The following is a 14,580-nucleotide window of genomic DNA, read 5'->3' on the forward strand; positions in this document are numbered from 1 at the left end:
TCAGTTGAACTCTAATGATCTGACATATTTCAAACATGGGCCAATAACATCCTGCGATGTTCTGGGGTCGTTTCCCCGTGTTACAAGTCAATGTTGCGTGAAAATAGAAGATAGTTTCTATTTGAACACTTTAAAATATATGTAATTATTTCTGATCGTTCATAGCTCTGTGTAGATTTGAAAGTTACCTCTGGATTAAGTAATTAAATAAATTCAAAATACAATGATAATTAATATTATTACCGTACTCATTTATTATTATTCAATGTTACAGATTTTAATTTAAAAGTATATTTTCAATATAATGTTTACATAAAAAGCGGCAAGCTTTTGAAAATTTCGAAAATTTGACCAAAAGTATTAAGTCATATTTTAATACATTTTTAGTCCACTAGGGGGCGCTTATGACTAGTTCCTTTTGGATGCTCGCACTGTTCCCAGTACCTCTTGAGTCCTCCTGTTAGTTCTTCCTTTCTTTCCTGTGAGAGATATTTGCGAGATTTAAGACCCTTTGGTAGAGGAGACCACGAATATACAAATGTACAAAATTTAGGGCGGTCTGAGACATGAGTATCAGAAATCCCAGTGGAAGATAAGCTTCATTTTACTTCACTTAGCCACATGCTTGCAGTCTTGTAACTTTTGATGAATGAGAGATCTTCTTCGTGAGCCTGCCGTTGTTCATAAAACTTCAGCTGCCTATGTCGCATGCTAGTGTTAGCCGCTTCTAACCGTTGATACAGCTCAGAGTTCCCTTTCAGTCGGTAGGTTCCCTCCGGGAGCACTCTTAGCCCATGAATTTTCCGGAGGATACGTCTTTCAATTATTATTTTCCAGGTCATCCATGGTGACTTTCCCGTTCATCAGTCATCATCATCATCATCATCATCATCAATGTCCCACTCCTGTCACCCGGGTGTGGTTAACAAGCCTCCTCCACTCCCTTCTGTCCTTCCCCTTTTCCTGCTCCTTTACTTCCGCCACATCCAATCCAGCTTCTCTAATGTCCTTCCAAATCTGATTCATCCACCTTCTTCTCGGTCTTCCAACTGGCCTCTTTCCCTTAACTTCTCTTCCCAATTCCCTTCTTGCTACCCGTTCCTTTCCCATTCTTTTTACATGTCCGAACCATCTCAGTCTTTCTTTCTGTATGTTCTGTACTAACGGTTCTATATTTAGCTCTTCCCTGATTTTAATATTTTGAATTCTATCTCTTCTTGTCTTTTTAACCGATGTTCTTAAAAATTTTATTTCTACTGCTTGGATCTTACTATCTTGTATCTTATTAGTTACCAGAGTTTCTAGTCCGTATGTTACAATTGGTATGAAATACTGTTTATATAATGTTAATTTTGTTTTCTGGTACTTTGACATCCCATAAAAGCTCTCTGACTTGATGATAAAATGTTGTATCTTTACTTAGTCTGTTATTAATTTCAGGGTTGATTTCATTACTTCCATTAATAATGCTACCCAGATATGTAAACTGTTCTCAGTCTATGTTCACTTGGCTTCTCTCCTTCTCTTTGCCACAGTGCATGACTACAGTTTTTCTTTTTTACTAATTGCCATTCCAGACTCCTTCAGATTTTCATTCCAAATCTCCAGTCTCTTTTGTACTTCCTTTTCTCCCTTTCCCCGAATCACCACATCATCTGCAAATACCAAAGCACTCACTTCATCACTACTGATACTCTGTTTTATACGTTTTATCATTTCATCCATCAATATAATAAACAATAATGGTGACAGTGCACTTCCTTGCTTGAGACCTTTTTTTTTTTGCGTAAAGTGTTTCAGAGTCACCACTCCCCACTTGTACACTGCTTTTACTCTCATGATACAACATTTTTATCTTGTTAATTAATGATTTTGGTACATTCCTTTTTAGTAGACATTTCCATGCATGTTTTCTCTTAACTGTATCATAAGCTTTTTCCAAATCATGATTTCCTTTCAATATGTTTTTCCATTATCGTTCGCACTGTAAATATCAAGTCTGTTGTTGATATATTCGGTCTAAAGCCATATTGTTCTTCCTCTAACTGTGTTTCTATTCATTCTATTCTATTTTATTCATCAGTAAGGTCTCCTTAACAAGACAAAAATGCGAAAACGTCAATTGTAGGCGCTAACTACAACTGCGTACCCCTTTTTCGTTAGCACTTCAATTGTAATTTGAGGTGAGCCTGTAGTAAAGATTCGCACAATCTTTTCTAGACAATTTCCTCACGAAAGGGGATCAGAAGATCCGCGTTTACCGTACACGGCCTTAAATTTTCGGACTAGTTCTATCATCAGGTTTTTGTCGCTTTGTCATTCACATATATCGATATATATATATATAAAGGAAGAGTTTTGTCTGTACATTGCTCAGAATTTCTGTATCGGCCATGTCCACAGTAACAAGGAAGTGCACTTTTTAATTTCTCGTCATCTCGAGAAAACGGCTGAAGAGAATTTAAAGAAAATCGGTATTTCTAGTCGGAGAATAATGCACTATAATTTAAGCTATAAATAATTTTATTCACACTGGGTGAAATGATAGTTTAGGGGAAGGTCTAAAATTCAATTCTCAAATATTTATGTTATTACTAATCCTATCGATAATTACTACTAACTAAAGCTATATAGAATTCAATTTCCTATCATTTATGTCTTATACAATAGGTGAACAGAATTAAATGAAAATCGGTATGTAAAGTCTAGGAATAAGGTACTTAAATTTTAATTTCTAAATACCTATGTTATTGGTCCTATCGAAAATAAACGTTCCAATTATTTATGTCTTCCACAGATTTACCATACCGACTATGATAATGTATTTGATGTATTTAGTCTTTTGTTGCTTAGTCCATTGCTACCATGGAAATATTATTAACTGGCGATGGGTTTTGTCACGATTGTATTAAAGTGTAAAACCGTGTGGTCATCGGTTCGTATTGACAAGGAAAATTGTGATAATGATTATAAAAAATTAGAAAAAATCGTAAAGGAAAGTTCGCCTGAAGAATGAGAGAAGAGAGAATTATGAACAAAGCAAGGACTGCCTTTACATTGGATGCTCCAATATCACGGAGTAGGAAGAAAAGTAATTGTGAAGGCCTACTGTTGTGATATGCCACTCATCTCCGATATATGGGATTACTGCTGCGTCTTATCTTGCCTGAATATTGTAGGAAAGTAGCTGGGGAGTTAATACGGAATGGAATAAAATATCAAGGGAAATGTTCGGTAAATTTCAAATTTCTTTAAAATAATTTAAGAATAGTCTAAGTAAACATTCTATCTGCAGTGTCTTTTCCACTACCTATCAGCGACTTTTTAAAATCACACTGTCATTGTTAATACACATTAACTTTATGCGCCTCTAGCTTTGTCTTATATTTACAATGTATTTCCCTCCTCATATTCAATGCAACATTAGTAGATATGATATAACCTCCAGAAACCTATGTTGCCCTTCCCGTCTGCTAGGTATTTCTTCGTTGATCTTTCGGTTCTTTCATCCAGTTCAGAATACTTGTTTTTGACACACAACCACATCAATACCCTGTCTTTGTATCCTATAATTATATCTCTCAGGCAAGTGTTAACTCTCTTACCTGAAATAACGAACCGGCCTGAACCGAAGTTAAACACAATGACGAGTTACCAAATCTAATGTCTGCTACATTCTCGAGCACGGGTTTCCCAGCGAGCTGTCACAATGGACTACCCCGCTATTGACCTATCCAAGGCTTTTGATAGGGTAGATCATGGGAGATTACTGACGAAAATGAGGGAAAATGGAGTAGACAAAAGAGTGGTTGAAAGGGAGGCTACATTTCAATAAAATAGAACTGGGAGAATTAGAGTAGGTGAAGCGTTATCTGAAGCTATAATGACTGAGAGTAGAGTCCTGCAGGGCAATATTATTGGACCTTTATGTTTTCTTATATATATAAATGATATGAGTGAAGATCTGAAATCATAGATAGGGCTATTTGCGGATGATCTTGTACTGTATTGAGTAGTAAATTACCGGGCGAGTTGGCCGTGCGGTTAGGGGCGCGCGGCTGTGAGCTTGCATTCGGGAGATAGTGGGTTCGAACCCCACTGTCGGCAGCCCTGAAGGTGGTTTTCCACGATTTCTCATTTTCACACCAGGAAAATGCTGCGGCTGTACCTTAATTAAGGCTACGGCCACTTCCTTCCCAGTCCAAGGCCTTTCCTATCCCTTCGTTGCCATAAGACCTATCTGTGTCGGCGCGACGTAAAGACAATTGTAACCAATTCAGTAGTAAATTACTTGTAGGATTGTCAGCTGTAGCAGGGGGACATAAATAACGTAGTGAGGTGGACAGCAGAATGTGAATGGGATGAAAAGTCAAGTTGTAAGTTTCACGAAGTTTTCTCAGTTTTAATCATCGTGTTGATGCGATGATAGGACCTCATTGGGAACATTGTAAGTACCTAGGTGCTAATATAAGGAATGATCTTCATTGGAGTAATCATATTAAGGAGATTGTAAATGAAGGGTACAGATCTCTTCACATGGGTATGAGGGTATTTAGGGCTTGTAGTAAAGATGTAAAGGAGAGGTTGCATAAGTCTCTGGTAAGACCGCAGTTAGAGTATGGCTCCAGTGTAGGGGACCCTCACCAGGACTACTTGATACGAGATTGTGATTAGCTGCCATCTCCGGAGGCACGAGTTCGCTTCTCAGCTCTGCCACGAAATTTAAAAACTGGTACGAGGAATGGAATGGGGTTCACTCAGCCTCGGGAGGTCAAGCGAGTAGAGGGCGGTTTCGATTCCCACCTCAGCCATCCTCGAAGTGGTTTTCCGTAGTTTTCCCATTTCCCCTCCAGGCAGATGGCGCGATGGTACCTAATTTAATGCCACGGCCGCTTTCTTCCTCTTCCTTGTCTATCCCTTCCAGTTCGTATCTCCCTTACAATACTGCACCCGCTCACCTCCTGAGTCCCAGACTAGCATTTATCTCAGGGGTGATCAGTTCGAAAACGATAAAAAAATTAATATAAAGAAAATCAAAAAAATATATCTCGGCGCATCAAATGAACACAGGGATGAACGGGGCATGAAAATTTAAGGTTACGGGGGACGACTCATTCATGGATACAAATTTTTGACTCCACAATAGGACTGGGAAGTGACAACTTAAATTCCATGGGCATACTGGACTAACTACAATGAAAAGATATGGAAACTGTTTCCTATTGAAATTCAAATGAGGAGCAATTTATTCACTTATTTTGCATACTACACATGATGACAATTTTACATTGGGACACTTTAATCCTGAAAAATAAATGACATAATACTTGGATCTTACCTCACTACTCTGGTAGTGTAAAACATCTGGTGAATTCCCCCAATTGGTTACTGGGGATCGAATTCACATCCGTATGATTGGACGTTTCACCGCTGGAGATCTTCTTTCGGAGACGAAGGCACGACAGTAACTTTTTACTGTCGTCTCCTCGTTCCGTTTGGACATGAGACACTTCCGGTATGTACATTCTGGTGAGCCGGACACCCACCGTGGAAAATGTTATCGCCTCGAAAAAACGGGAATTTATAATACGGACAAACTCTAGCCTATTATTTCCAGATTCACAAACACGCCAGGTAGAGTTCATTAACTCAAAGCCTATTTCAATATTTACACTTGTCAATACGACAAGACGTACGGAAAGGTTCATTACTGCGCTCTGACCCTGAAGACATGTGCCGTCCGTGGGTTATTTATGTATCTACCGCTAACAATCTCCCCGTGAAAACCCAACATCTGGTTCGGAGCAGTTCGACACAGGATGACTGTCCCTATCATATCCTCCTATGATTATTAAATAATATCATTACCATTCTTTATCTGATCATTATCATATTCTTTGACTACCATCAATTAATTTTATTATTATCATTAGGTTCAATTATAATCCTGTGTTTGATTATTATCATTTGTCATCCGGGATGATTATATGCCAACCCTTGCCGACATTTCAAACGAAGGGTCGTTCTTCCTCCTAATTTATCCGCACAATATAATGATCAGCTTCCTCATAAATATTTTTATTATTATTATTATTATTATTATTATTATTATTAACATTATTATTAATAGCGGAAATCGTGATTATCGTAACCCGTAATCATCCTCGCTATAATACTTCAACTTCTCGCTCTTATTATTTTCATTAAAAAAAATTAAAAAAGTAGCTTCATTGGTTATTCTTCTTCTCCTTCTTCAAATATTTTATTTATTATTATTATTATTAGTTAAAAGTCTCAAATTTCTCATTTCAACTCCCAACATCATTATTATGTCCAAAATATAAAAAAAGTAAATTCTTCAAAAAATAAAAGTCTTTTTTTTAATATTTATTATTATTATTAATTTTAAAAAAATTAATTTCGCCTGTTACACGGTAGTTCACTCTTAATATGTTTAACGCATAACCCCTTTTACAATTCCGATTTATCTTGGCACTAAGCACTTGATTTAAGACAAGATTCACTTGGAGTATGATTATTGTTGTTATTATTATTATTAAAAATGGAAAGATGATATTTTAATTTCCACTCTTTAGAATTTAGTCACATGTGTTAAATCCCGTTATGAACCACTAAGATCTGCTTTATATCGGTCGGGACAACACGGTATTCGGGACCGTACCTTCAATTTCGTACTGCCGTTACTTTTATATGGGGACACATGTCCTCCCAAGACACATCTCACAACCTATGGCACATCGCGGCTGGGCAAATACCTCCAATGCCGGCGATTGCTAAACTATTCCTTCCAATTTGAAGTCCATTTCCTTTCATCGGAACTCTTCAAACATTTAATTCATAAAATAATCCTCGGTGCGTGGATTCTACCACTAATAACACCGGCATCTGTATTTTATATCATCTTAGGCCTTGAGATTCATCTATTTCATCATTACAAACAATACGGCTCAATTTATTTCACGCCGGATATTCGTCCCTCATGACTTCCAACTCTAAATATGGGCTCAAACCATTCTGGGCTTTTAACATATCGTGACCATTCTAATTCACGTGCCTATATCACTTTTAAACAAATTTTTAATGGTTAAAATAAGTCCAAAACGTGAAATCAAAAATTTACGTAAAATCAAACTGATTACGCGAATGAAGTCATCTCCACATTGATTATTATATTTGCACTGGCTAACTCACGAAGCACTGTCATTATTATTATTATTATTATTATTATTCTTTAACTTGCGAACGCACAAAATATTATTATTATTATTACTTTCCTTTGCCAACTCACAAACATGATTATTATTTCTTCCTCGCAAACACACCGAGCATTATTATTATTATTTTAATGACCTTCCGTACGCAACACAAATTTTACATCCTCTGGCACTTTCATAATCTGGCTGTTTGGTAGAAAATATTCCTAACATACAAATGATCACCGCAGTGATTGAAAATCAAATAAATGGGTTAGCACAAAAAAGGAATTTAACACTTGAAATGAACTTAAGTCAAAGAATTACAAACAGCATGCATTAATTGAAAGAAATATATCCCATATTTACATTATATACAACAAACAAATACTCAAATTAATTAATATAACCCATTATTACGTTAATATAAATTAGTTCGTCCGTCTAACAAAAAAGTAAAATCATGGACTCGGGAGGCGGACCATGTTAAGTAACCATAATTAATTTACACTGAACCCCGTTTAGTCGCGATAACATCCCCCAAATATCAAAATTGTGTACTCGTTCCTATGTAGAATTCCATTGTCTCGTAGCGGATGAGATATAGGCCTTACGGTCCCATGGTGATCTACTCGTCCATCATGTCGCACAATACAAATTGAACACAATAAAACACTTCTGGGTGACTACCCATGATTAATACCTTATTACACTATTTTACACAAGAATAATAATAACAAAAAAAACACTTATAGGTGCTCCTAGACCCCGGACACTCGCACAATATACTCTTCATATACGCCCGAAACACACGTCGTGACACATTACGACGAAATGTCGTTCATTTGAACCGGCGCGTATCGCGTCTTCAACCGGCACTTCCTGGTTTATTTCTAAGCCGTCTTGATAATCGCCTAGCTCCTATGGTTCCCTGTTCGGATAGTTATTCACCGTCTATCTTGAGGTGTTTACTTCAGGCTCCGCACACTGCCTTCCAAAGGTACTATCGGCGTTCCGTTAATTATTTATTATTTAATCACATGACATTTATTAAATTCAACATACAGTTGTACTGATTTTTTACACTCGGTACTATGGATAATTTCACTGTTCGTATTCATTCTCCTAATAACTCACGTACTTTCAGCTCTAACTGACTTCAAATACGTCCCGAGGTACTGACTTACAGCGTCATCGTGTCAGAGTCTCAACTACTTCATCCGACCGGTCACAACTGGTGACTTCAAACGACTGGTGACTGGTAAGAACTGAGTGAGTGAGGTTCCACTACTGGATGGACGATATGGTTTCCCGCCGGGGTCATCCGCGGTCAGCTCCTGGGAAGGGGGGTTGGTTATCCTAAATCGGCGTATGCAGGTGGATTTGGATCTCTTGTTTTATCCTACTTAATACACTGGCGATACACATTCATGTGTCGTATTCTGAACTCATATCGTTCGGTGATCATGGAAATATCACTTAATTTCTGTCCTCCACCTTTCGCGCGCTAACTCGGCGTCCCTGATGGCGTGCTCGTCTCGACCAATGGCGAGATAGCGTGGGTCATTTCCACGAATTCATTACTTTAATTTATTACGATTACAATTAATCAACATGGGAATGATATCACAAAAATCCCCTCTATTCAATTATGTGGTTGGAATAATTTAATTATTGTTTTCGGAGAAGCTAACTGGAGTTCACTCTGAGTTTTTCTTATGTTGGTTTATCTGCGGGCCTATGATAAATTTTCTCATTGGTCAACACCGCTTCGGTTAGTTTGAAATCTCTTCCTTGTAACGTTGACAACACCAAATGCCTCGGGCGTGGAAAAACTGGTACGTCATATTCCCGGTATTGGTGATACATCTGCTCGCCCTTGGTCCGAAATATATACTCTTTCACTTCCTCGAAGTCATTACTTCGTTGTTGTGAGCTCTAGCTTTAATCCTCTTATCTTCTGGCCAAGAAACATTTTCCCCATAATGACAAGCTTACTGTGGCGACTGACAGTCGCGATATGTCTAGCTTATGTCGAAATTATCCCGTCCACACAAAACTGACACTGTATTCATTTAATATTCCTTTATATCTGTATTTCTCGTATCAAAATCAAATCATGAAAGATAGAGCCTATCTCATCAGGGTACAATACCCCCGTTCAGCATAGAAGGTGAGGCCGCCTGGGCGAGGTACTCGTCCTCCTTCCCAGTTTTATCCCCTCGACCCAAAGTCCCACGCGTCAGGATACTATCCTTGAGGCCGTAGAGGTGGGATCCGTCGCTGAGTCCGAGGGAAAAGCAAACCCTGGAGGCTATACGGATTAAGAATGAAAGAAAGAAGGAAAGACAGAAAGAAAGAATAATCTCTCTATATAGGCCTATACGACTTTTGTCTGTACATTGCTCAGAATTGAAAAAAGTGGTATTTATGTATTGGTCGGGTCCACAGTACAAGGAAATGCACTTTTTAATTTTCCGTAATTTCTGTCTGTCTGTCTGTCTGTCTGTCTGTCTGTCTGTCTGTCTGTCTGTCTGTCTGTCTGTCTGTCTGTCTACATGTATGTATGTATGTACGCGCATCACGAGAAAACGGCTGAAGGGATTTTAGTGAAAATCGGTTTGTAAAGTCGGGGAATAAGTCGCTACAATCTTGGCCATAAATAATTTTATTCGCGCTGAATGAAATAGTAGTTTAGGGGAAGAACTAAAATTTAATTCTTTAATATTTACGTTATTAGTGGCCCTATCGATAAATACTACATTACTAAAGTTATATAGTATTAAATTTTCTATCATTTATGCCTTATACATTTTTACCGTGCCGGCTACGATCACAGTGATATTCATGAATTTGAATTTTTGTTCCTAAGTCGATATCAGCGCCCAGTTACGAGAAAATGGGTAAACAGAATTTAATGAAAATTGGTATGTAAAGTCGAGTAACAAGGAACTACAGTCTGCACTATATTATATTATTTTATAAGACTCTCTAATATCACAGAGTCGAAAGAAAAGTAAATGTGAAGGCCTGCAATATAGAAAGCTCATAAAATTGATCAACAATAACATTACATTGGCCATTATTGGTTTGTGATGTGCTTTGTGTCTTCTGTTGGCACTCATTTCCTATAGATGGGATTACTGCTGCGCACCGAGTTTTTAAAATTTGCTTTACGTCGCACCGACACAGATGGGTTTTATGGCGACGATGGGATAGAAAAGGGCTAGGAGTGGGAAGGAAGGGGCCGTGACCTTAATTGAGGTACAGTCTCAGCATTTTCCTGGTGTGAAAATTGGAAAACCATGGAAATACTTCTTCAGAGTTGCCGACAGTAGGGTTCGAACCCGCCATCTTCCGGATGCAAGCTCACAGCTTCGCGCCCCTAACCACACGGCCAACTCGCCTGGTCGTACAAAGTGTAAAACCTGTCTGATTATTGGCGGGAAGTAGTTGGGAAGTTTCTTCTTTAGCATGCCATTCCTCTGGTTCTTAAATTTTCTGATACTCCTGATACGTAACACATTGGTTCATCATAGCATTCAATTCCTATTCTGAGGCTCTGTTTGGAATGAGCAGTGTGCACATTTAACGGAATAATGGCAGAGGAGTGTTCGTGGCCTGGTCATTCCCGCACATGAAGTTTGGACTGTTAGATCGGCAACGTAGTACTGGTCGTTAAAAGTGAGAAAATGTGCGGTTTTTCATTTGATTGAGTATTTTATATGATAACATTGCTTTTAATCGCTACATTCCTGCTGACGGTTTTGTAATGACATATGTTGACTTTAGTTAGGAAAAGCACAAAGACAGTCTTTCTGAGAATCCCGCAGTGAAGCACGGGTACATCAGCTAATACGTAAAATAAATTAATCATTTCAGATGCATTCATTGAAGAAATATAACCAGGAGGAAGGGATAGAAATTATCTCGAATAAATTGGAGATCGCTCTGTCATTGAAGAATGCCCACGTAATGCAGAAGACCACTGATGTTTGATTGCAATTGACTAGTCTTAGCATGTAAAGGGGTGAACTGAATTACATGGTTTTTACTTCTGTTTTTAACGGTGAACGAATTACGGTTTCGCACGTGATGTCTACGAGGGGAGACACGAAGAAAGCGGGGATCAACGACGTGAGGCAAGAAGAGGCTGACAGCCGTCACGTCTGGATAACAAGGACCATATTAAAAAACACTGCCAGTGGTAGTCGGACTTCTGAAGCGCGGAAAGAAGTCTGTTCGACACTCCACGTCGTACGATGTCGGAGTGTAAAATATATCAGGTGACACATTTCATGTTTACCAGTCAAAATTAATTAACACTGGGCATGGATCATACAAGAGAGGTCCATTTCTCTCCCGTATGACGGAGTTAAACGGAACGTCAGAACTGAAATTCAGGCAGCCTAGATGTCATCAAGACAAAATGTCTGCACGTGATATCTGAGGCCATGCGATTATTATTATTATTATTATTATTATTATTATTATTATTATTATTATTATTATTATTATTATTATTAGAGCCTCCGTGGCTCAGGTGGCAGCGCAGTGGCCTCTCATCGCTGGGTTCCGTGGTTCAAATTCTGGACACTCCATGTGAGATTTGTGCTGGATAAAGCGGAGGCGGGTCAGGTTTTTCTCCGGGTACTCCGCTTTTCCCTGTCATCTTTCATTCCAGCAACACTCCCCACTATAATTTCATTTCATCTGTCAGTCATTAATCATTACCCCAGAGGAGTGCGACAGGCTTCGGCATCCGGCACAATTCCTATCCTCGCCGCAAGGTGGGGGTTTAAGTCATTCCATCCCTGACCCAGTCATTATTATTATTATTATTATTATTATTATTATTATTATTATTATTATTATTATTATTATTATTATTATTATTATTATTATTTGTCGTTTAGGCCTAATGAGGACCACGGGGCTCGTATCTTCTCATCAGTTGGGCCTTCGGTTTTCTCCTCTTCCAGTATTCCTTCATTTCCTGGTTGCGAGCCACTTTTCCTTCCTCCGTGCACATGGGTCTGCTGGTTCCTTTATTATTTATTTAGCGTATGATGCTACAGTTGACAATCGACTATGTACAAGTTCTTAACAGGCGCAAAATAATTGACTTTATATAGATACAATCAATATATATATACTCCACATTAAGAAAGGTTAATGTGGGGGTCTTCCAGTCTCTTAGAGACGAATATCCAGCTCTTCCAGCCAAGAGAGTGCCTCAGGGGTCATTCGGTGAATGTCCCCGATGGAACCAGCAAAAGCTCGCAGAGGGCAGTCCTTCAGAATGTGCAGGATGGTTTGTACTTCAGTACCACAATCACAAGCTGGAGAGTCTTTCCAGCCCCACTGATGCAGAGCAGAAGCACTTCTTCCTACTCGGCAGCGTATTCTGTTGAGTGTGGTCCAGGTGGAGCGAGGAAGGTTGAACCCAGGCAACTTTGTAGTTGGATCCCTGATGTTGACAGTGCCATGAGGGTGTGATTGAGACCATTCGTGTTTCCATATTTCTTCAGGCTTGAAATGTGAATTAACTAATTCCTTTGCCGTCTTCCAGGCAGGTTTCCGTGACTTGAGTCTCATTATGGCATTTTCATCTGTATCCTGATGTAATGTGAGGTAACTATTCTTCGCTATCCTGGCTCCTGTGTTCTTCCTACTCGTAAGTGACGTCGGGAAAATTCCCCGCTGGTTGACTTGCCGAAACTGTGGGCGGTCGTGTATGGACTCATACGGGATCCCGACTTGACCAAAGAGATCCACTTGTGCCTTCCCTCTACTTGCCACAGCGAATATCCTGCCGGGTTCATGCGGGTTAGGTGCCCATAGAAGATCAGGCGCCTTCTTCTTGTACAAGTAACGATGTCTTTCTGATGCCTGTACAGCTCATCGTTGTGCCGAATTCTGTAGGGGCCTCCCTCTTCTCTTACGGGTCCCAGTATTCTCTTCATAATCTTCCTATCTTTGAGTTCTAGTTTCCTGAGAGGGTCTTTTCTGGTCACCACGAGACACTCAAAGGCGTAGAGAACAGCTGGTTTTAGTATAGTGCATAAGTTTGAGGTTCTTGGAGAGGTACTTTGATGCATAGATGCTTCTGCAGGACTGATAGGCCCTCTTAAACTCAGTGCACCTGGTGTCTATAGCTAGGTTCTCACTCTGGTTTTCAGAAATCCACTCTCCTGGGCACTTGACCGCCAGCACCTTTGTGATGGTGGTGTCTTCTAGTGGTATTGTGGAAGGGCCTACCTCGATATTGGTCATGGATTCGGTCTTCCTGATCTTAAAGCCAGCTCTGACCGCTACAGTATGAAGGCTCTGCAGGTGGTGGGTAGCTTACTCTATACTGTTAGTATGGCGAGGTCGTCGGCAAAGGCTAGGCGTGAGCCATTAAGGTTGTCGTGGTGGTGATTTTTCCGTGCATTCTCTTATGACCTTCTCCAGGATGCAGTTGAAGAAAATGCAAGAGAGTCCATCTTCTTGCCTGACTCCTGTCTTGATGGAGAAGCTCTAAGACAGTTCACCTCTGATTTTGACCTTAGAAGTTGTGTCCTTCAAGGTTTTCTCATCAAGGTCAAGTTCCCGCAGCTATGCGTTCAGAAGTCGAGTGGGTTCGAATCTCATCGAGGATGTCCTGTTAATAGATTTCTATTTTCACTTCCCCGCAAATGTCGGGACAGTTTCTATCCATGGGCCAAAGTCGATTCCTTCCACCTCCTTACCTACTTTCATTCACAATAATTCATTTCATCCTCATTTCCCTGACCCCGTAGCAGGAAACGGGCCTAAGGGATAGACATACATACTGTCCCCTATTTCCCGGTCAAGCTCAGCCAGCAGACGAGAGATCCCAAGGTGGACCATTCGTTTGCAAGCTGTCCTAATTTTTGAGGCATTTAAAGGACAAGGGTTGACGACAATACAAGAAAAAGAACAATTTAAAAATAGGCTTGACATTTATTATAACATATGCACAAATAGTAATAAATTTTAAAATAAAAATAATTCTTGCTGAAGCTTTTCTTGACGCTCACTAAGTTAAGATGGTTGAGTAAGTTTACGAAATCAATTCTTATATCTTGAACATCGTTGACATATTGGCTACGCAAAACAAAATTGAGTGGATGAACTTCATCCTAAACCATCCTGAATCTCAATGATATTTTAAAGCTTGATTTCAAATGTATTACTTTGAACAAAACAGAAACACTAGACGTACAATTAAACTGAGTGGTGCATAACCATGGCATCCCTTTCAGCTCTGTCTGTACAAAATTTAAATATATATATATATTTTACTTTCTCTCTTAATTAATGATAAATTGTCAAATAACACACGATGGGATTATTAGCT

This window comes from Anabrus simplex, chromosome 14, assembly GCF_040414725.1.
Source record: "Anabrus simplex isolate iqAnaSimp1 chromosome 14, ASM4041472v1, whole genome shotgun sequence".
NCBI lineage: Eukaryota > Metazoa > Arthropoda > Insecta > Orthoptera > Tettigoniidae > Anabrus > Anabrus simplex.